The following is a 22,637-nucleotide window of genomic DNA, read 5'->3' as shown; positions in this document are numbered from 1 at the left end:
ACTTAGTATGCCACATAGGAGTTCAGACAGTAATTAGTCGACACTGGAAAGGCTGTTTTTGAGTAGCCGATAGTTTTGCTGAGCTACAGTCCTGCAAAGGGTAACTTTCTTGTGTTAATTAAAGAAGCATGTCTCTATAAGGGACCAAAAAGTGTTTCCTTGGTCCAAAACAGCTAATTGTGGCTGTAAATTTAAAGCTAGTCAGCTTTCATTCAGCTCTTATTAAAGCGTCCTCTTGTCCTAAACAGGCTGCACAAAATCTGCCTTTTTTGATACAATTTCTGGGTTGGGCAGGATGCACAACATCTTTTTTTTTTTTTTTTTTTTTACATTTTTGATACAATTTCTGGGCTGGGCCGGTAGCTCAGGAGCAATGCTGTGCAGAAGACCTGGGTTTGATTCCCTGCTTTACCCATTGAAATCAGCGCTGCAGGTCCAAGAATGCATCAGGATGGGGGTTTTCAGAAGTCCAGGACTGGCCTCGAATCTCCCTCCTGGAACTGAGTAACTTGGCAGCTCTGCTACTTGTTTGTTGAAAGATAGAAAACCAGGCCTGGACTTCTGCGACAGAATTTGTGACGGAGGAGATGCCAGTCCTCTTACTCAAAGACCTCTCTCTTAATATTCTTGGATTTCTCAATGTATAGATCGGAAATGCCTGTATAAAATCCAGGACTGCCTTGCTCTGAGCCTGCAGGTAGAGACAGAGGATGGGCGTGGTGTCAGCCTGTTGGTGATTTGCTGGGACTCCGCCCACCTTCCCAGGTGAGGCTGCTTCAGGAAGCCTCCCGGCGAGGAGGTGGAGTAACTGAAGGGAAGGAAATGTTTTTGGGAGGGTCGCAAGGACTCTTCAGCCCAGGAACGGCAGACTGAGGCCTCCCCATGTAAGTGGCAAGTAGACAAGAAATATTAATTTAGAAGACTGGTCTCCCCTGTGCAGATGTAGTTTGCAGACTGTGTTAATGCGAGTGTTGCAGGATTAAACTATACTGTATGTGCTTTCCTGGATGAGGAGTGTAAATCCAGCTCTCGGGGGTGATTGTCATTGTTGGGGAGGTTCCTAGAGGTAAGCGATTTCTGGTCTGAGGGGCAGCCGCTGCTCCTAGGGAGTGTATTCTGTTTTCTTTGCTTAGGATTGTTTAGCTGTGCGTTATAGTCCCTGGCCCCAGGGAGCTCAGTAACCAGGGCACGTCTGCTCATGTGCATCACACACACAGACACACCCGCCCGCCTACCCCTGCAGCATGGGAGACTGATGCCCGTATACTGTTACTGGATCATCCGAGACAATGCTTGCGTGTACATTAAACTGAAATATCCAGCTCAGCCTCTGGATTACGTCTGTGTTTAACAAGCCTAGTTGGTGCTAGAAGTTACTTTGCAAAAACGAGCTCTCCCAGCACTCAAGTGCTTAATTCTCTTTTGAGGTTGAACGTCAGTAGCTGCAGTGGAGTTAGTACGATAACTGATGGGGGTGAGGCCAGTGGAAAATCTAGGGTAACAAATGATGTGGGGAGCAAAGTAACCTCTAGCTAACAAACAGGCCGATACAGTACAGTGTGTTCCGACAGAGTGCACGGTTAACCTGTCATTGCGTTTTCCCTTACCCCTTATTCAGTAAGGGGCGGAAAACGCGCATCCAACCCGCCGAACCTAATAGCGCAAATGCACGTTGATGGCCCTATTAGGTTTGCCCATGTGATTCAGAAATTAGCGCCTACCCAAAGGTAGGCGCTAATTTCTTCGGGCACCGGGAAAGTGCACAGAAAAGCAGTAAAAACTGCTTTTCTGTGCACCCTCCGACTTAATATCATGGTGATATTAAGTTGGAGGTCCCGAAGGGTAAAAAAAAAAAAAAAATTTGAAGTCGGCCAGCGGCTGTCGGGTCGAAAACCGGACGCTCAATTTTGCCGGCGTCCGGTTTCCGAGCCCGTGGCTGTCAGCGGGCTCAAGAACCGACGCCGGCAAAATTGAGCGTCGGCTGTCAAACCCCGCTGACAGCCGCCGCTCCTGTCAAAAAGGAGGCGCTAGGGACGCGCTAGTGTCCCTAGCGCCTCCTTTTGCCCGTTTCTACCACCGGGCCTCATTTGAATACTGTATTGCGCGCACTTTACTGAATCGGCCCGAAAGATGGCAAAATCAGAATCTGTTTCTGTGTGTAAAACCTCTTGAGAGTCAGTCCCTGGAATTTTTCGTGGTTAAAAGTGTTTCCTTACCTTCACTTATGGCACTGGGGGAAGTGACTTATTGTCTCAGTGGGCATTATCAAATCTGATATTGATGATCATCTTGTCCTATCAAGAAGGAATAAGCCCTAGTGGAGTGCTTCCAGTTGATGGAATTGGTTGACTATGACGTGAGTAGACAGGGCCTGGAGCCTGTAGAGCAGCCCTACGTGTCGCAGGTCTCTGACTTTTCCAGAGACCTTTGTGGTTCTTGGTCGTGGGGGGAGGGAGAGGCAGGGGTTGTTGAAGCCCTGCTGCCCACACGGCGCTGAAGAATGGACAGATCCTGAGCTTTTCCCAAAGGGACGGTGGGAGAATGGGGTAGCAGCGCTCATACCAGCTCCCACTCTTTTCCACAAGTGAATAAACAGAGGATCCCTTTGGTCATCTTTGGTAATTCTGTATCTCATTGGCTTACATGATGGATTTGTGCGTAGCCCCCTTTTCAGTGGGTGTCCTGAATACAAGGGTACATGGGAGTCCCAGGGCCAGTTTCTATCCCTTTCTTTCTTAATCCACAAGCCTAAGGTGCTGGAGTCCTTTCTGGGCGAAGGAGGGGGAGGATAAACCCCCAAGGCACATGGGGGGGTGGAACTGTCTGTCTGTCTCACACAGGTGTCCTCACAGTTGGGTTGCCCTGGCTTTAGGGTCACCTTGAATTCTCAAAAAGACACTGGACACACTTGTTAGGGTGTTTGAACAAAAATTTACCGCAACCAAAAAGACCTTAAAAATGATCAGTGACAAATCTCCAACTGATCTTCTAAAACAAAACAAATGTCCTCCCCCCCCCCCCCTCCTTCTCCACTGAGTGGGTGCCCCTCAGGTGGCAGGCACTAGGAAAAAGACCCAACCTTCCCAGTGATAGGTGGACTTCTACTGGGGATTGGGATCTCCTTTTTTTTCTCTTTGGATTTCTGGGAGAGAAAGTCCCAACAAAATAGCAAAAACCGAAGTCCTTACTTCTCCTCATGGGCAGCAGTGGTGACAAAAATTCCTCCCAACAAAATCTTCTTCTGAAAAACGCCTCTCCCTTCTCTGATGGTAAGACCCTGCTGTCCTTCCTTGCAGTGCAGGCACGGGAAACGCAGCTCTTTTACCAGGCCTCATCCAGGCAGGGGGGGAAATCCTCCCCAGAGGCAGGGCCAGGATCTGCACAAAAAATAAAGGCCTCACAAAAATAGAGACTCTCTCCAAAATTCTTCTCCCGCTCCCGAGACAACCCCTGCTAGACTGGTTGAGTGCTGGGCCAGGAAATCTGCCTCGCTCTCTAGTGTTCCGGCTGTGGGAGTCACTTCAAACATCTTCTTCTTCCTCGAAACCTAACTCAGTGCCAGAGCTGCTCTTGCCACGCTGCCTGCTTGTAGACGGGCTGGCTGCCCAGTCCAGGCAGCCTCACTGGAGATGCTCGGCAGGGAGGGTTTGCTCCTCCTCCTTGCTAAATCCTAACCCATGGCCTGAGCTAGGGACAAACGGCTGGGGGGGACGGACCCTCCAGGGCCATCTGAAGGTCTTGTTTTGAGCACAATTAAGCTATGCAAATTATCCCTATTCTTAGACCGGATGTGACGGGCATACAGTACAACTGCCTGTAGGTTCATGGTGGATATCCTCTTGGAGAATTCCTGTTCTTAATCCAGGCTCCTCCCCCAGCTCCCTACCTGCCTGGGTGTCTCACATTAAGGACACCCGCCACACTCATAAGTGATGCCTCGTGGTCACGCCTGGCACCTCTCCAGATTTAACCAAAAGACTCCAGTACTTTTGTATCAATTACTGGGTCTCTGGGAGGTGGTCTGCCTCCAGCTGAATTTGCTGGAGCAGAAAAAGGAGTCGTCAGCCTGTATGTGTTGGAAGAATGGAAGTGCAGGTGGAAGGTGGCCCACTGAGGCTGGAAGAAGGAGGTGAGAATTGAACAAGGGAGTTAGAGGTTAGCAAGCTCCGACGTGAAGGCAGGAAGTCATTTGTGTGTGGAGGTGGTGGAAGAGAGAGTGACAGCAGGTGCGTGTGAGTCTGTCTAAGAGACGATAAGTGTGCATGAAACCCCCTGGGTTAGTGTCCCATCTGAGGATCCCCAGGAAACAAACCTCAAACAACGATTAATTGGGGCTTCCTTCATTAATTGGTTTTATCCTTAGAAGAAATTTCGTGGAACTATAAGGTCACAAATTTAATGAAGATCTAAGTGTAAATCTGGACTTATAATTATAAAGAGCTGTGAAAATAAACCTTTCATCACTTTCCATCAGTTATCAGTAAAAGTTAAGTTGGAAACCAGACAGCTTCCTGTGTGATTATTACTGCTGTTTACCACAATGAGATCATTGGTGATGTTTGCCATGGACTTTAATGCCTGATCTAGGCTTAAACACACTGGGCCTAGCAAGAGATCTTCTCCCCATCAGGGAATTCTGAATGCTCAGAGAAATTACCATCAAGAGAAGAATGTGTCATCTACTTAACTAGTCCATACTCAAAAGGCAGATAGGATAGTCTCTCCATATATAAATATGAATGTAAAGTCCCAATTACTCATACTTTGACAGGGGTGGATTGCAGGAAAATATCAACCTGGGGGAATTTTTCAAAACTGGCCCATGGGGTATCTGAAGCCCCATGGGCCAGTTTCCCTGCAGCACTTTCCCTGCAGCTCGTGTGTCAACAGCTCCCAAAAGCACATGGCGTTCACCCTGGTGCTCGGCAGAATTGAGCCAAAATATCTCCAAAATAAATTTCATCTTTCCTAAATAAGAAGTTGAGCACATTCTAGAACACGATGAGCAGAGCCCCCTCCTTCGCCATCCATGCAAATTGGTTGGGCCCTCTACACATCTTCTTATATCTCTTATAGAGCTATGACCTGGATTCCAGGTCTGGCTCTTGAACCAGTTGCAAGTAATGACCCTGCCAGCCAGTTTCAGACACACAAGCGCTCAGTCACAAACAGATTTTTAGATTTATTTATTTATTTATTTATTTATTTAAAATCTTTTATATACCGACATCTGTTTGCACATCGCAGAAACTTTATTGGCACCTGAACACTGACACCCACAAAGACACACCCACACACATTCTCTCCCTCTCTCTCACAGACAAAGTGTGTGTGTCTCACTCTCTCTGACATAGACATACAAATACTCTCTCTGACATGCTACTTATGTGCTCACACAGTGAGCACCCCCAATCCAGCACTGCTGCATCATGGTGTAAAGTTCTTGCTTGCTGCCAGCCGTTCCCCATTCTGCAGCCTCCCCCTCCCTTTCCCAATCCCATTCTCATTCTCTAGGAGACTCGCTGATTCCATAGCCAGCTGCTTCTCTCATAGCTCAATAGAGTCACCTCAGACAGAAGTCTCCCCAGTACTGCACAGGAGCTCCTCCTGGCTTAACCCCTTCCTTCCTGTGCCTGTAGCTTGCCTCCACTTCTCTGCAAATCTCCCACCAATCTAGTGTATTCCCAGAGACTGCAGGCTACACAGTCTGCTGCTTTTATGATTCCTAGGCTCTGCTCTACCTACCGACTCCAGGGGAGAGGAGACAAAAAGTGACTCCTATTGTTCCCTAGGCTTATAAATAGAGAAAATGAAGCCCTGGCCGAGACTGGGGAGAGCCAGTAACCCAAAGTAGCACAGCTCCAGATGGACTCCTGCTTTGTCTTGTGGAGCCAGTGCAAGGGTATTTGGTGTCGTAGGCAAACCTTACAGCCTTGCACACACTCCTGGCCCCACCTTCCTTCAAACAAAATTTATGCATTTATAGTAGCTGATTTTACATAAAAAAGACATTTAATGTTCTAAGGTGAAAATATCACTTACAATATGCATATTATTTACATGCACTGCTATGGTACCAACCAGAAAACTTTGCAAAAAAAGACACCTGTAGCTATATGGTATTAGGACTATTGTAAAGCATGTTGGCCTTCAGAAAGCTTTGAGTAAACTGAATTACAATATTTATTTAGATTTTTATGTTTAAGTATCTTTATTGATTTTCACAAAAAACCAACATTGTTACAGAACTGAACAATAATTAAACAATAGCTGAACAAATGAGCAGCATATATAAACTAGAAGCATTGCATACCCCCTTGCATAACGGGCAAGGGATCCTGAACAGAAAACACTAAGAGGAGGCTGGTGGGACCTTCTCAGCCTCCCCCAGTACAACAGGCAAACCCCTCCCCTAGGCCTTACTAGAGGAACAAGGCATAAGAAAAGAAAATTACTGAGCCAGAGGGCAGAGAGATGTCACGGAGTATTAAACTACGCGCTGTAGGAGGCAGCAATTGAATGTAGGCAACCCAAATGAAAAGGCAGGGCTGGGTTTTGGGAGCGGTATCTATGCGTTCTGCCACTTTTTCGGTCAGGCATAGGGGAGGTGAGTTTGGTTTTTCCAGAATGTCAAGTTAGGCAGGTCTGGCCCTGCCCAGGTCTGGAGAATGGATTTCTTGGCTAAAAGTAAAACTTTCCAGATCCACAATTGTTTCTGCCCCAATGCTACCCCGGCCCGCGCAGGTGGTCAAAAAGAAGTGCACGAGTTTGTATCACTTGGAAAATAGAGGCGACAACTGCTTGCCAAAAGCTCTGGACTTTAGGGCAACTCCAGAGCTTTGTGACCCAGTGTGCCTGGTGAGCGAGAGTACATTTCTCACATTATAGGTGAGGGGGTGAGATGTGCTCAAATCTAGGAGTAGTAGTAGTGCATGAGAAATTTTATATTGGGTTTCACGAAGATCCTGACCGCTCAGAATCGTTGGATTACGCTTAAAACAAAGAGCATATTGTGCTACTGTCATATCTAGGGGGAGCTCACCCTGCCACCGTAGTAAAAGCCCCTCAAAATTCAGAGTAGGCTTCAGCTGTAGCAGAAGCTTATAGTAGTAAGACACAGAGTGAGGAAAGAGGGCTTCCATATCTAGTATGTCAGAAAGAGATTCTCGCTGAACACTCTTCCAGTCTTGGACCTGGAGGGCTCGGATATAACTCCTGATTTGTAAGTAAGCAAACGTATGCGTTTCAGCTATGTCAAATTCCTCACGGAGGGCCGAGAAGGTCTTAAAGCTCCCTTCCTCAGAGGAGAATTGTCCCACCCATTTTAGCCCACATGAGATATTTAGATTTTTATATTCTGCTTTTCACACTTATTTTTTTTTTCAATGCGAAAAGCAGATTACATTCAGGTACTGGAGGTATTTCCCTATCCCCAGAGGGCTTACAATCTAACAGGCCGATTCAGAAAAACCTGCGGGAGAGCGGGCGCTCCGAGGCGAGCGCCTGCTCTCCCAACGCGCGCCCAGGCACCTCTCCTGGGCGCGCAATTTTATATTCAAATTAGGGCCTGCGCTAATAAGGAGAGCTAGGGACACTAGCGTGTTGTTAGCGCCTCCTTATTAGCGGAAGTAGCGGCTGTCAGCAGGTCCGACAACAGACGCTTAATTTTACCAGCATCGGTTGTCAAACCCGCTGACAGCCACGGGTTCGGAAAACGGACGCTGGCAAAATTGAGCATCCATTTTCCAACTGGCGGACATCTCTCTTTTTTTTTTTTTTTTTTTAAAGTTTTTAAATTTTTTTTTTTGTTTATTTTTGGGACCTCCGACTTAATATCACTATGATATTAAGTCGGAGGGTGTACAGAAAAGCAGGTTTTTTTCTGCTTTTCTGTCCACTTTCCCGGTGTTATCTGTGATTAACGCTAGCCTTTGGGTAGGCGCTAATTTCTGAAAGTAAAATGTGCGGCTTGGCTGCACATTTTACTTACTGAATCGCGCGGGAATAACTAACAGGGCCATCGACATGCATTTGCATGTGATGAGCGCTATTAGTTTCTGGGGGGTTGGCCGCGCGTTTTCCACGCGCTACTACCCCTTACAGTATAAGGGGTAATAATAGCGCGTGTAAAACACGGGGGCTAAACGGTGCGCTCGGCCTGCTAGTTTGTACCTGAGGCAATGGAGGGTAAAGTGACTTGCCCAAGGAACGACAGTGGGACTTGAACCCTGGTCTCCCAATTTATAGCCCACTGCTCAAATTGCTAGGCTACTCCATACAAAAACAACACTAACTGCCGGCACTCAAACAGTAACAACCCTACCTAAAAAAAGGCAACATTGCAAATATTACACTAGGCCCTAAAACACCAAGACACCTGATATTAGGAAAACGGAACAAGCCAAGCTGCCATAAATCCTTACATATGGGCCGATACAGTAAAAGTCGTGGGAGAGCGGGCAAACTCCCGCTCTCCTGTGCGCGTGATTCTGTATTCAAATGAGGGCCCACGGCAAAAAGAGGCACTAGGGACACGTATTTATTTAGAGCTTTTCTATAATGGCATTCATGATAAAATCACATTATACTGGTTTACAGATAACAAGGGGTATCATAACCTTGAGCAATTAACATGTGGAGAGAAGCAAAAAGTTACAATAAAACAAGGATGCTAGAACTGGGTGAAGAAGAAGACACAGCTAGAGTTATTTAACAGTCAGAGGAGCAATTATTTACATAGCGCGTCCCTAGTGCCTCTTTTTGGTCAGGAGCGGTGGCTGTCAGCGGGTTTGACAGCCGACGCTCAATTTTGCCAGCGTTGGTTCTCAAACCCGCTGACAGCCATGGGTTTGGAAAACGGATACCGGCAAAATTGAGCGACCGGTTTTCAACCCACAGGCCGCGGGCCGATTTTCAAATTTTTTTTTTAACTTTTTTCTAACTTTCGGGACCTTCGACTTAATATCACCATGATATTAAGTTTTTACTGCTTTTCTGTGCACTTTCCCAGTACCCAGAGAAATTAACGCCTACCCCCATGCACTCTCGTCTTCATTTCCGTTCTCCAGCCTTTAGGGATCCTCAGTGTTTATCTTATGCCCCTTTGAATTCTTTGATTGTTTTTGTCTTTACCTTCTCTGGAAGGGCATTCCAGGCATCCACCACCTTCTGCCTGAGGAAATATTTCCTGAATTTAGTTCTGAATAGTCCCCCCCTGAAGTTTCATTTTGTGACCCATAGTTCTACTGTTTTCTTTCCAACAGAAAAGGTTTGAAGTTCATGTATTATTAAAACATTTCAGGTGTCTGAATGTGTGAATCATATGACCTTGCACCTCCTCTTTCAGGGTATATGTATTTAGGTCTTTCAACCTCTCCTCATACGTCCGATTAGTCTTAAATGTGCTACTTGCTCACTTCATGGAATGCCCCCAGTCCTTCTATTATCCGAAAGTGTAAATAACCAATTCACATCCCCTCCTCAGCCATCTCTTCTCCAAGCTGAACAGCCCTAACCTCTTCAGTCTTTCCTCATAGGGGAGCTGTTCCATCCCCTTTATCATTTTGGTTGCCCTTCTCTGTACCTTCTCCATCGCAACTATATCTTTTTTTTTTTTTAGATGCAACGACCAGAATTGTACACAGTATTCAAGGTGCGGTCTCACCATGGAGCGATACAGAGGCATTATGACATTTTCCGTTTTATTAACCATTCCCTTCCTAATAATCCCTAACATTCTGTTTGCTTTTTTGACTGCTGCAGCACACTGAGCCGACTATTTCAAAGTATTATCCACTATTTTTATTTATTTATTTAAGAGTTTTTATATACCGTCATTAAGTTATTCACCATCATAACGGTTTACAATAGGGCACCAGTAAAAAAATATGGGTCGTACATTACATAGGTGGTGCCAGCAGTATTCGGTAACAATAAGGCGTTTATTAGGGGGATTAAGTGTTTCATAGCAATATGACCTGAAAGTTGCCTACAGTTAAAAAAAATGTTGAAATAATTCAGTAAGGATTTCTAAAATTAGGCATTTAGTGCTTTGTCGCATAACTTTTACTTCATTTCCTGCATCAGTTTTCTTTCTTGAAGGCTTGTATGTAAAGCCAGGTTTTGAGCTGTGTTTTGAAAAATTTATGATTACTCTGGAGTCTAAGGTCAAGGGGCAAGGAGTTCCATAATATGGGACCGGCTAGAGACAGAGCTCGGTCCCTTACTTGGGTCAGTCTTGCGGTTTTCACAGAAGGAATGGGAAGGAGTGCTCTGTTTTCCTGACCTTAGATTTCTGTGTGGGACATGTACTCTAAGTGCTGTGTTCAGCCATTCTGCTTTATCGTCGTGGATAAGTTTGTGTATTAGGCACAGTGTATGGTGTCACGTCTCTTTTACACATTTTAATCTCTTGTTTGGGTGTCTTAGGTATTTTGTTTCTCAGGGTCTCAATTTTGTCATAGAAGAATCTCGCTATTTCATTGCATCTGTTTTCGGGTATATTCTCTGGTGAGTTTGCGTTGTCTTTAGTAAGATTATCAACTATTCTGAATAGGGTTCTGGGGTTATTCATTTGTTTCTCTAACTTTGTGCTAAAGTAAGTTTGTTTTGGATCTCTTTCCTGGGTGGTAACTCCTAATATGGAACCTAACATCATGTAACTACAGCAAGGGTTATTTTTCCCTATAGGCAACACCGTGCACTTGTCCACATTAAATTTCATCTGCCATTTGATTTCTGACCAGCCTGAAATGATGTAGATTAGTGGGAGGTGGGGAGGGGCAGGGAAGAGGTGCACAAACTTTCGCGCCCCATCCCCCCCCCCATACACATTCACGCTCACACATAGGTAGAGAATTTTGTGGATCTCTACTAAGAGGAATGGCCCAACTTTGTAAGGAAATGTTAGGATTTGTAGGTATGTGGGCCCTGGGCCAAGATGAGAGATGTACCGCCCACAGGGAGGCGCCCTGTGAGCCTCACCGTCAGGAGGCGAGGTCTCGGCGGTCGTCAGACACAGCTGTGGAATAGAGTCTTTATTAGAGAGAGAGAGAGAGGCACTGCCTGTGAAGCGGGGAGTGCAGGAGAAAGACACAGAGTCTGTGTGATGGGGTATACCCAAGGGGAAAACCTCTGTAGTGAAGATATGGCAATGGTCCGCGGAGCGGGGTACACCGATGAGGCTCCTCAGTAGAGATGATATGGTAGTGATCAGTGGAGCAGGGCACACTAGTGAAAGGTCCTCAGAAGAGATGACACGGTAGTGGTCCGCAACGCGGGGTACACCGATGAGGGTTCCACACTAGAGATGGTATGGTAGTGGTCCGTAGAGCGGAGGTACTCACAGTAGCGAAGGTTCCAGGAGAAGCCCCAGGGAACGGGGCAAGCAGTAGCCCAAGGCAAAAGGCCCTCCGAGGAGCGGGTACCCAGAGCGTCTCACGCCAAAGTAGCAGGAACTAAAACGGGAAGTCCGTAGTGAGCGAAGCGGATTCAGCAATGAGGGAACTCGTTGCCAAGTCATAGGTAGGCAGGGCCAGCCAGCTTAAATGTCCTGGAAGGATGACGTAATCCGGAGGGGACGCCACCGAGGTTCCTGCCATGACGTGTTTAAGACTGGCCCGTGCGCGCCTAGGGGATTCAGAGGGAAGATGGCGATTGGCAGTGTCCGCAGCATCCAGGGAGGCCTGGGAACGGTAGGCAGGTCGGCGATAGCTGGCGGAGGCCGCAAGCCTTCCCAACAGAGTCAAAGCTACAAAGAAGGAGGTGAGCAACAGCGGTTGCAACAGGAAATAATGGAATTAGATTGGATTTAGCTCCCCCCGTGGGAGCGTGAGATGATGAGCTTCTATGCCACCATCTTAAGTTGTGGACTCTTTAGTTGACCCTCTTTGGGACAGGATAGCCCTTTGCTGCTTGCTTAGGTTTTTTTTTATCTAAAGAAGGACCCTTGGGTCTCAGGGATTGAGAGTTGGATTAAGTGAAGACGACAGGGCGCCTTTCTTTATTTTTGTCATGGTTGTTGGAAACGGTTTTTGTTGTGAGGATGAAGTTTTTCTTTCTCTCTCCCGCCCTTCCTCTTTTTTGGTTTCTCCGTTTCCTTAAATGGTTTTCCCTTTTTCATTTTTATTCTTTATCAGAGTACCTAGGGCCCAGGGACTCATTTTTCCATCACCTTGAGAAAGCAGTTTCTCTCATGGAGAGAGAACCTCAAGACCTTCAGTGTCCTCATGGCGGAACAAATCCACATTCATTCCCAGGAAAGAGTGAAGGAAGTGCAAGGAAGACCAGTGAGGTCAACAGGAAAGTGAGGAAAAGAAATGTACCAGTCATGAACTGGAGTGACTGGAGTCAAAGCACAGGCACCCCCCCCCCCCCCAGGAGACCAGTCGCTTCAACCATGGGTATTTTTTTTTTATTTCAGCTTCCTGGCCTGAAGAAAAGCTTGGCAGGGTCACGGCAGAGTCTATCCTGCCATGGCCTGTGGAGAGGCCTGAGCGGTCGTGTCAGGCCCCCCCCCCCTCCCCACTCCTACCCCCCCATCTTGCAGGAGCAACGGGTGGCAGTGGCCTTCTTCCACCTCCCTTCTGGCATTGAGGAGCAGCGCTGCCATCCCACAGTCACCAAAGAGAAGGCCAGAAGAAAGGGGGAGGCCTGAAAACTCTGTGTGTATGAGAGAGAGAGCCTGAGTATGTATGAGACAGCCTGCATGTGTATGAGAGAGTGACAGAGCATAGGAGAGTGGTTAGAGCAGCAGGCTATGAGCCAGGGAGACCAGTGTGAAATTCCACTACTGCTCCTCGGGCACGGGAGATACCTACAGTAGCTGAGTGTAATCCATTTTGAAATGCCAATATAAAATCAGATAAAGCCTACATGTGTATGTGAGAGCATATATGGGAGTAAGAGAGAGCCTGTATGTGTGTGTTGGGAGGGGAAGAAGATAAAGATGGTAAGGTCCCCTCCCCCCACAACAATGTCTGGGTGACTGGAAATCAAAAGATCCCAGAGCTGGAGGTTTTTTAATCCTATTGTGTTAAATTTTGGGGTGTTATTTCATGTGTCTGCTGTCTGAAATATCTGGAGTTTGAGAAATATTACAAAAAATGTGAGGTATTTTAATTATTGGATGTTCATTGGCTGTTGCTTACTTGACATTTATTCTTTTTATTCATCTGGTTTTAATATTATGAATGATGTTTTATATATCTTGAGTTTATTATTAAATATTTTATGAGGAATGATGTTTTCCATTGTTGCACTGCATAATAGTCGGGCTTGCTGTGGTTTCCAGAGCATGCATGTGGGGGCAAGAGCGAGCCAATGAGCATATGTGTGAGCAAGAGGACTATTTAAACCACTGAGCATGTATATGAGCCAGAGTTTGTGAGCCAGTCAGCATGTGTGTGAGAGAGAATATAAGGGAGTTTGTGTAAGAATGAACATGTATGTTAGAAAGTGTGAAAAGAGAAAATTTGTATATAGCTCCTATCCCTGACTATTAATCCAGTTATCTAAAGTTCCCAGGTATGGAGAGCAAGGGATTTTTTTAGCCTTGGTTTTAATTATTGGGTATTATTTGATGCAACTACTACTTTTGAAATATTTTATTGATTGGAAAATAAAAAAAACAATATAATATATTTTTAATCGGTGTATTCTATTCATCGGGTGCTTTGAAATATTTATTATTTTTATTTTATGAAATATTTATTCTTATGATTGATTTATATATCTTGATTTTACTGTTTGATGTTTAATGAGGAATGGTAATGCTGCTGTTTTTCCATAGTTACACTGCATACAGAGTCTGTCTTGTTATGGTTTCCAATTCAGTTTTGGTTTGCATCTTTCTGGTTATACTTTGTCTCTTCTGTATCTGGTGAGGTATTCTGCTAGTGTGTAGTTTCTATCAGGTCGATACAGTACTGTTAACCCGCGACTGGACATGCTAACTTTACCCCTTATTCAGTAAGGGGTAATAGCGTGTCGAAAACTAGCGCCCGCAACATGCAAATGCATGTTGATGGCCCTATTAGGTATTCCCGCGCGATTCAGAAAGCAAAATGTGCGCGTCCCTAGCGCCTCCTTATTGGCAGAAGCGGCAGCTGTCAGCGGGTTTGCCAGCTGACGCTTAATTTTACCGACGTCTGTTGTCAAACCCGCTGACAGCCACGGGTTCGGAAAATGGATGCTGGCAAAATTGAGCGTCCGTCTTCCAACCCGCGGGCTGATTTAAAAAAAAAAATTTTTTTTTAATTTTTGGGGCCTCCGACTTAATATAGCTATGATATTAAGTAGGAGTTAATTTCTGAGAGTAAAATGTGCGGCTTGGCTGCACATTTTACTTTCTGGATCGCGTGGGACTAACTAATAGGCTCATCAACATGCATTTGCATGTTGCGGGCGCAATTAGTTTCGGGGGGTTGGCTGCGCGTTTTCCATGCGCTATTATCCCTTACTGTATAAGGGGTAAAAATGGCGCGTCAAAATAAATTATACTCTTGGTTTACTGGCAACATTACCAAGTTTGGGCCTCCTGTCCTTGACATTGGGTCATGTTGTGACGGCTCTTCACTTCACCATTGAACCTGCAAAACGTCAGGCTGGAGAAAGCGGTGGCATTCGCTTCGATGCTGATAAGGGAGGTGAGACCACCTAACAGGTTGCCTGCAAGTCGATTCTGCTTTGATAATGTTAAAATGGGTGCGTCCTTTGCTCCAAACCTTAATTTCTCAGCATGTCTGGAAGGGAAAATATTCACAGGGAAAAAAACAAATCTGTGTAAGCAAATGGTGTTCAGAAAGCATTCTTAAAAATAATGCGTCCAGGCAAAAGTCTTGTTGACCACACGGGCACAAATTTTTACGCCAGTAAAGTTTCCTGAATTAGAAAACTTTTTTTTTTTTTTTTTTTTATAGCAAGGTAGTGTGACACAATGGCCAGTAGAGGGCACCGGTGATCTGTTCTCCCCATTTTTCTGTTTCATTGCTTGTTCTGTGGATATGGGCTCATTCTCTTTAAGGAACTTCCACTGCTCTGCAGAGATGCATTTGTTGTTGTTATTTAGCAAAATGCCTTTTTAACTGTTCTCAAATGTTTTGGCATGTTCTTTCCCATAACTTCTGATTACTGTGTAGGGACTGGATGGCTTAGGGACCTTCACAGGGGTAGTATCATCTCCCATTTTTCTGTGGACCATTCCTTTCCCTATGCAGCCCAAGCATCTTTCTGTTTTTTCACTATTGCTTTTTAACCACCTGCTTGTCCACCTTAAGATCATCAGGTACGATCATTCCCAGATTCTGCTCTTTTGTGCTTAGAAGCATTTCACCCCTATACTGTACCTCGCCCTTGGGTTTTTGCAGCCAAAATGCATAACTCTGCATTTTTAGTATTAAATCTTAGCTGTCAGACCCTAGTCCATTCCTCAAGCTTTACTAGATCCTTCCTCATATTTTTCACATCTTCCTGGCTGTCTACCCTGTTGCAGATCTTGGTATCAGTGGCTAAAAGATAAACTCGCTCATGAAAATGTTGAAAAAGAACCGGTCCAAGGACTGATCCCTGTGGCAAATCGTTAGTAACGTCCACCAACCTCGGCTTGGACTGAACTCCATTTATCACTACCCTATGCTGCTTCCCACTCAAGGATTTTCTGACCCAGTCAATTGCTCTAGGGCCTATATCAAGGGTACTCAATTTACTTATAAATCACCTGTACAGAACTATGTCAAAGGTCTGACTGAAATCCAACTAGTGCTCTCCCTGATTCAACTCTTTGGTCACCTACTGAAAGGAGACGATCAGATTTGTCTGACAAGACCTACCCTTGATAAAACCATGCTGCCTCGGATCTTGCAATCCATTGGCTTCCGGAAACTGCACTATCCTCTGTAATAGCAGTGATTCCAGTAATTTTGCTCACCACAGAGTCAGATTAACCGGCCTGTAGTTCCCAGCCTCCTCCTTACTTCCACTCTTGTGACTAGGAACTACATCCACCTGCTCCAGTCCTCCAGAACTATTCCCAACCTTAAAGAAGCTGTGTTGTATTGTTGTGTACAGTTTTACATTCTTATCCAGGATAGCTTCTATTTTCTTTCTAATTATATTGCAGTTTTAGGATTATTATGTGCCTAGGATTGTTGTGCATGGTTTTATTTTGTTTTTTTATGGTATCTTTAAGATTGCTACTTCATTTTACTCTACGCTGCTTTGAACAGTCTCATGTCTCCGACCCCTAGTGGCTTGCACTGCGGCCCCTCAGTACCTCTCTGTCTTGTGCTCCGCTGTGGCCTTTTTAGTATGGCTCCTTGCTTCGTGGCTCTGCCCTGCATCCTGTAGCTGACTAGGGGCATGCCCAGGAGGCATTGAGCTTTTTAGGGCCTGAAGACAGGAAATCCTGTGGCATACCTTGATGACATAAGCGCCGTTTAAAGTATTTAAGGAAACCCAATTTGCTTCAACAATTGCCTGAGCAACAGATCCTGTTATTTGTGTATCGGACTATTCACATCGTCATGTTCCTGCTTTGCTTTGACTTGGCCTGTTCTGACTTGATTCTGCTTGCCCTGATCTTGGCCTGGTATTCTTCTCTACTCTGCCTATCCTGAGCCTTGCCTGACTGATTATTCCTCTCAGAAATGCCTTGACCCTTCCAGTTTGGCGGTTTTTATTTTAATTATGCTTTTTACAGCACTCTGACAAAACCCCAGGAAGTAAAAATAATATAGCATACCTAGCAAATTTAAAGTTTCAGGAGTAGCATATGGTAGGTAAGACGAAAAAACTGAGCAGCACACCCTCAAAAGACAATTCTAGTCCTCTTTTTGGTTAATTTCAAAGTGCAGTGCTTTCCAGGGTCTCTGCAATGAATCTTCATGTGCATGTATTTGGTGTTTATCCTAAACATCAGCCTTGCTTGGGATATTCAAACGCTGGACTTTGGAAACCCTTTTTCCTAGAGGAGTCTCATCCAGGATCCCGGCTGGTTCGAATCCAGCTGTACTTTAAGGTCATGGGTGGATGACCCATCCCATGCCCACGTGTCTGGGATGGAAATGTGATAGCTTGTGAATCATATAGGCGGTTGGTCCCGTGTATTTTGGGGGTTAAGGAAAGAATTAGCTGCTTTGGTATGGAGTAAAAGGTGGAAGCAGGAATAAATATATATATTTTTTTCCTTGCATTATTTTCAGGAGGAGGACAGCACTGGCTCAGCTGGTAGGAGCCTCTGCTCCGTGCAGGGATCTGGCAGAAACTCGCTCACATCTGGCCCAGCCGGAGCTGATTCCTTCACAAAAGCATTCTCAATGTGAAGGGCAGAAGAGGGGAGAGATTTTTTTTCCCCCCCCTATTTGTTTGCTTTCCTTTTCATGGAGGAGAGAGGAAGAATATGGAGCTGGGATTTAGGGGGTCCGGCAGTACGGAGATCTGGGTTGGGGAGACTTGAAGGAGGAGCTGGTCCTTTCCCAGGGGCTGCCGATACCAGGTCGAGGAAAGAGCTTCCGATTGTCCTCCAGCCGCCTGGGTAAGAAACCTGTGGCGGTCATAGTCCTGTCTAGTGACAATCTCAGCAATAAAGGGAGGAGGAAGGGTCCATCTCAGAAGATCAGGGAGCAGCTGCAAGTGGGCCCCCTTCTCTCTTGGGAGCACCCCCCACCCCTCCCCTGCACTGGAAGGGATGCTTGGGTGGAGTTTACATTGCTGAGCGCCAGTGACCCCATGCGCTTTGCCATTTTGCTCCACACCTCCTTCCCGATAAGTTTGTTGCACTGCATAAGTTACTTGGAAATCCAGAGCTGAAAAACTGTTGTCTGTATTCTGTCCATTTTGCTTTGTCTGCATTGAGTAAAACTGGGTTTTCACATGGCCAGGCTGCCGTTAGCAATGTGAACTGCCAGTGCCAGCCAGAGACCAGAGCTCTGTTAGTGCCACCTGTGACTCCACTGGGTGCGGCTTAACCCTGACTTTGACATGTTACCCTTCATGGATAGGGCTGAACAAGGGAGGATTTGTAGTTACAAAATTCACATCTGTGGCAAAGCAATTGGTACCCATCATTCAATTACAAGCAACTAATCAGTTGTTCATATGATGCTTACAGTGCATATGAACTTTGTTAAATAATTTCTGAGGCCATAGGCTAAACTGTTTATTAGACTAGAATGCGGTATTAAATATTGCTAAACTAACTGTACTCATCAATGGTGAGATGCTTCATGACTCCACAAGGCGTGTAGGAGTAGCCTAGTGATTAGAGCAGGAGGCAGTGAACCAGGGAAGCCTGGGTTCAAATCCCATTGCTACTCTTTGTGACCTTAGGCAAGTCACTTCACCCTCAGCCGCAAACTTAGGGCCAGGTTCATTAAGGCTTTGCTCCCTTTTTGTGTCTATGGGAAAAACCCTTTGTGAATCAGGCCCTTAGATTGTAAGCCGGGGATAAGGGAGAATACCTACAGTACCTGAATGTAATCTACTTTGAAATGCCTGAAAAGCAGAATATAAATAAATAAATAAAAAAAAAAGTAATAGAATTCACGTGCCCATGGTAAGCGATGGATGCAGAATGAGAAATTACTGCTTACCTGATAATTTCCTTTTCTTTAGGTCAGTCAGATGAATTCAGAACAAGTGGGTTTATACTCCCCTACCAGCAGATGGAGATGGAGTTAATTGATATCATAGTATATAACCCCCTCTAGTGACATCAACCTGCCAATATTCTCTTCAACGGCAACTGTGGACAGACTATCAAAAAACTTGATTAAAAATAGATAACCATTGCAATGCTCAGACAAGATTGTAATATCGCTGGTCTAGGGACTGGACTAACCCCAGTAATCCCTGTAACCACACAGGAGGGACTATAGTACAATCATTTGGCAGCCAAGGGAGGAAAGCTGAATTCATCTGTCTATCCTAAAGAAAAGGAAATGATCAGGTAAGTAGTAATTTCTCATTTCTTAGTGACCAGTCAGATGAATCCAGAACAAGTGGGTTTATACTCCCCTACCAGCAGATGGAGATGGAGTTAATTGATATCACTTTAAGGGAGATATCATTGATATCTCCCTTAAAGTTCTTTGTCAACATGTTACAATGTATTCCGCCCCAGAGGCGTCGGTTCAGTTCCATGTAAACCGGTGCGATATGTATTGTATACAGGAACATCGGTATAGAAAAATTAAAAATAAATAAATAAATATCATAGTATATAACCCCCTCTAGTGACATCAACCTGCCAATATTCTCTTCAAAAGCAACTGTGGACAGACTAGCAAAAAACTTGATTAAAAACAGATAACCATTGCAATGCTCAGACAAGATTGTAATAACGCTGGTCTAGGGACTGGACTAACACTTACCAGTAATCCCTGTAACCACACAGGAGGACTAAAATACAGTCATTTGGCAGCCAAGGGAGGAAAGCTGAATTCATCTGACTGACCTAAAGAAATGATCAGGTAAGTAGTAATTTCTCATTTCTTAGTGTCCAGTCAGATGAATCCAGAACAAGTTACTCCCTCATAGGGCGGGAGGCTGCCCGCAGTCCAGTCAAAACTGCACGTGCAAAGGCCATGTCCTCCTGGGCCTGCACATCCAGATGATAATATCTGGAAAAGGTGTGTAAGGAGGACCACGTCGCAGCTCGCAAATGTTGATGGGAGACAACAATCTAACTTCTGCCCATGACACTACCCTAGTGGAATGAGCCCTAACCTGACTAGGTAACGGCTTCCCGGTATCCACGTATGCAGCTGTAACTACCTCCTTAATCCAGCAAGCTATTGTAGCCCATGAGACTGGCTCTCCCTGTCTAGTACCGCCAAGAAGGACAAACAGTCTGACTTCCACAAGGGTTCAGTAACCTTGAGATATTTGACAATATGCCTCCTGATGTACAAGGGGCGCAACAAATGATTATCTTCTACATCTCGCACTCTGTCTAAGGATGGCAGGGAGATGGACTGATTCAAGTGAAACTCAGTGACCACCTTCGGTAAAAAGGAGGGAACAGTTCGCAGCAGTACTGCCCCTGGAGTCACCTGGCGAAATGGTTCCCGGCAAGACAGGTCCTGCAGTTCAGAAACCCTATGAGCAGAACAAATGGCCACCAGAAATACAGTCTTCAAGGTCAACAACCGCAAGGAGAGAGAACACAGCAGTCTAAATGTAGGGCCTGCCAAGAAGTCCAATACCAAATTAAGACTCCAGAAGGGCACCAGAAAACACAAGGGAGGCCGAAGATGTTTCACACCTTTCAGAAAATGGGCCATATCAGGATTAGCTGACAAGGATCCACCATTTACCTGACCCCTAAAACAGGAGAGTGCCACCACCTGTACCTTCAAGGAATTGAGAGCCAAGCCTTTATGCAAGTCTTCCTGCAAAAATTCCAAAATGAATGGAATCTTGATAAGGAAGGAAGAGTGCCTCAAACACTCTCCAGACCCACACATAGGCCAAGGAAGTGGAGAACTTTCTTGCTCTTAGTAAGGTGGAATTTACTGCTGCAGAATAGCCACATTTCAGCAAGCGAGCCCTTTCAAGGGCCAAACTGATTCGGATTTTTGAGAACAGGTCTCTGTGCGCTGGAAGTTGAAGAGGCGAGTCCACCAGGAACTTCTGCAGATCTGCATACCACGGTCTCCTGGGTCAATCCGGAGTGACCAAGAGCACCATCCCTCTGTGGTGCCTGATCCTTCGAATCAAGCTGCCCAACATGGACCATGGAGGAAAGGAATACAGCAACTCGTCTTCCAACCACTCCTGCTACTAGAGTATCAATCCCCAAGGGCTTTGTATCTCTTTTGCGACTGAAGAAGTGTGGAACCTTTGCACTGCGTAAGGTCACCAGCAGGCCTAAGAACGGAAGACCCCAGCGATCCTGAATCAGTTGAAATGCCTTGTCTGACAGTGCTAAACCAAAGGGGGGCAGTGCCTGAAACTGAAAATGGTGCCCCAGAACTGCAAACCACTGAAATCATTGATGTTCAGGCTGAATGGGAATATGAAGGTATGCTTCTGATAGATCCAGGGAGTTCAGAAATTCCCCTGACTTGCACAGTCATTATCACTGAGCGTAAAGTTTCCATACGGAAATGTTTCACCTGAGGATGACTGACACCTTTTGAAATCCAGGAGGGGCAAAAGGAGCCCTCCTTCTTTGGCACGACAAAATAAATGGAATATTGCCCCATGTTTTCTGAGAGGTGGGAACTGGGACTACAGCCCTCAGACTGAGGAGCCTTGTCAATGTACTTTCAATTGCCAGCTTCTTCTGCAGGGAGTGGTAGGGAGACTCCGTGAACATGTCCCAAGGAACAATGCAGAACTCCATCACATATCCTTCTCATATCTCTTGCAGGACCCACTGATCTGATGTGATTTCGATCCACCTTCGATTAAAAGAGAGAGAAGCCTCCCCCTGTCTCCTGTTCCTGGAGGTGGGTTGGCAAACCTTCATTGGGAGACTCGGGAGGTTCCACTACCCGTGCCTGTACCCCCTTCTGGGTTGTCTAGGGCAAAAGGATTGAGACCTACCAACAGGCTGAGTCCTCTGAAAGGTCGCTCCTCTATAGGGTCTAAAATGCCTGGATCCTCTAGCACGACCCCTCTCGGTAAAGGAGCGCTGTGTCTGCTTCTTCTCCTCCGGCAAAAGAGGAACCAGAGATTCACCCACTTACTGGCCAGTTTCTCCAACTCACTCCCAAATAAAAGTGAGGTTAGCCTTGAAAGTCACATCGGCCAACCAATTTCTCAACCATAACTGGCGCCTGGCTGCTACTATTGAAGCCACCCCTATGGCTGAAGTGCAGACCAAATCACAGCCTGCATCGGCCAAGAAGGCAGCAGCTGGTTCCATAACTGTCCTGGAATTAACTCCAGAGTCATCAACCTCCTGGAATAGAAGCAAACACGAGTGAGCCACCAAGGAACAGCAAGAAGCAATCTGCAAGGTCATTGCTACTGCTTCAAATGCCTGCTTGAGGATAGTCTCAATATTTCTATCCTGAACATCCTTCAAGGCTGCTCCTCCTTCCACGGGAATAGCGGTCCGCTTGGCAACTGCACGCACAAGCGCGTCTACCTTCGGAAAACATAAGCGCTCTCTTACCACTGGATCCAGAGGGTACAGGCCTTCCAAAACCCAACCCCTTTTGAAATTAGCCTCTGGGGTGTCCCACTCAAGATCAATCAATTCTTGAATGGTCTCCAAAACTCTGAAAAAAAAAAGAGGCTTTACCCAAGGAAACCAAAACGAGGGCTCCAAGATCTGCATCTGTTAGTTCAACTCCTCAGGAGAAAACTTTGTAATCGAGCCAACTGTATTATCTTCCCAGCTAGACCTTTAAAAAGCTGCCGCTTTTCATGTCTCGACTGAAAATCTTCCCAGGTGAATACCAAATGTTCCAACCATCAAAACAAGAGATATAAATCACCTGTTGAACCAGAGATGATTCCTAAGATGCAGAAGCAAAAAAAAACAAAAAACCCCTTAGAGTTCAGAGTGCTTAACGGTGTAATTAAGCACGCCTGCTCCCTTGTCTTCATTTTTTTAGTGAAATTAATTACTGTGAAAGATACCACATTGATAGTACTGGAAAATGGAAACCTCTGATCCCTGGAAATGT

General features: G+C 45.6%; 1 protein-coding gene across 8 annotated transcripts in view; it reads left to right on the top strand.

Annotated features, from left to right (window-relative positions):
- LPIN3 (lipin 3) overlaps positions 1-22,637 on the top strand; it is a 159,729-nt gene that overhangs the window by 15,642 nt on the left and 121,450 nt on the right. For 3 of the 8 annotated variants that reach the window (XR_003858164.1, XR_003858165.1, XR_003858166.1), the window contains exon 1: positions 331-884. The exons of 4 other annotated variants lie outside the window; for them this stretch is intronic. The gene's annotated coding sequence lies outside the window, so the exon portion shown is untranslated. Of the gene's footprint in view, positions 1-330; positions 885-22,637 lie in introns of those variants that run through there. One more of the 8 variants, XM_029612226.1, reaches the window with a different exon arrangement.

Source organism: Rhinatrema bivittatum, chromosome 8, assembly GCF_901001135.1.
Source record: "Rhinatrema bivittatum chromosome 8, aRhiBiv1.1, whole genome shotgun sequence".
In the NCBI taxonomy this organism is placed as follows: domain Eukaryota; kingdom Metazoa; phylum Chordata; class Amphibia; order Gymnophiona; family Rhinatrematidae; genus Rhinatrema; species Rhinatrema bivittatum.
The sequence above is the reverse complement of the archived record's forward strand: the minus strand, read 5'-3'. Positions and strand labels throughout refer to the sequence as shown.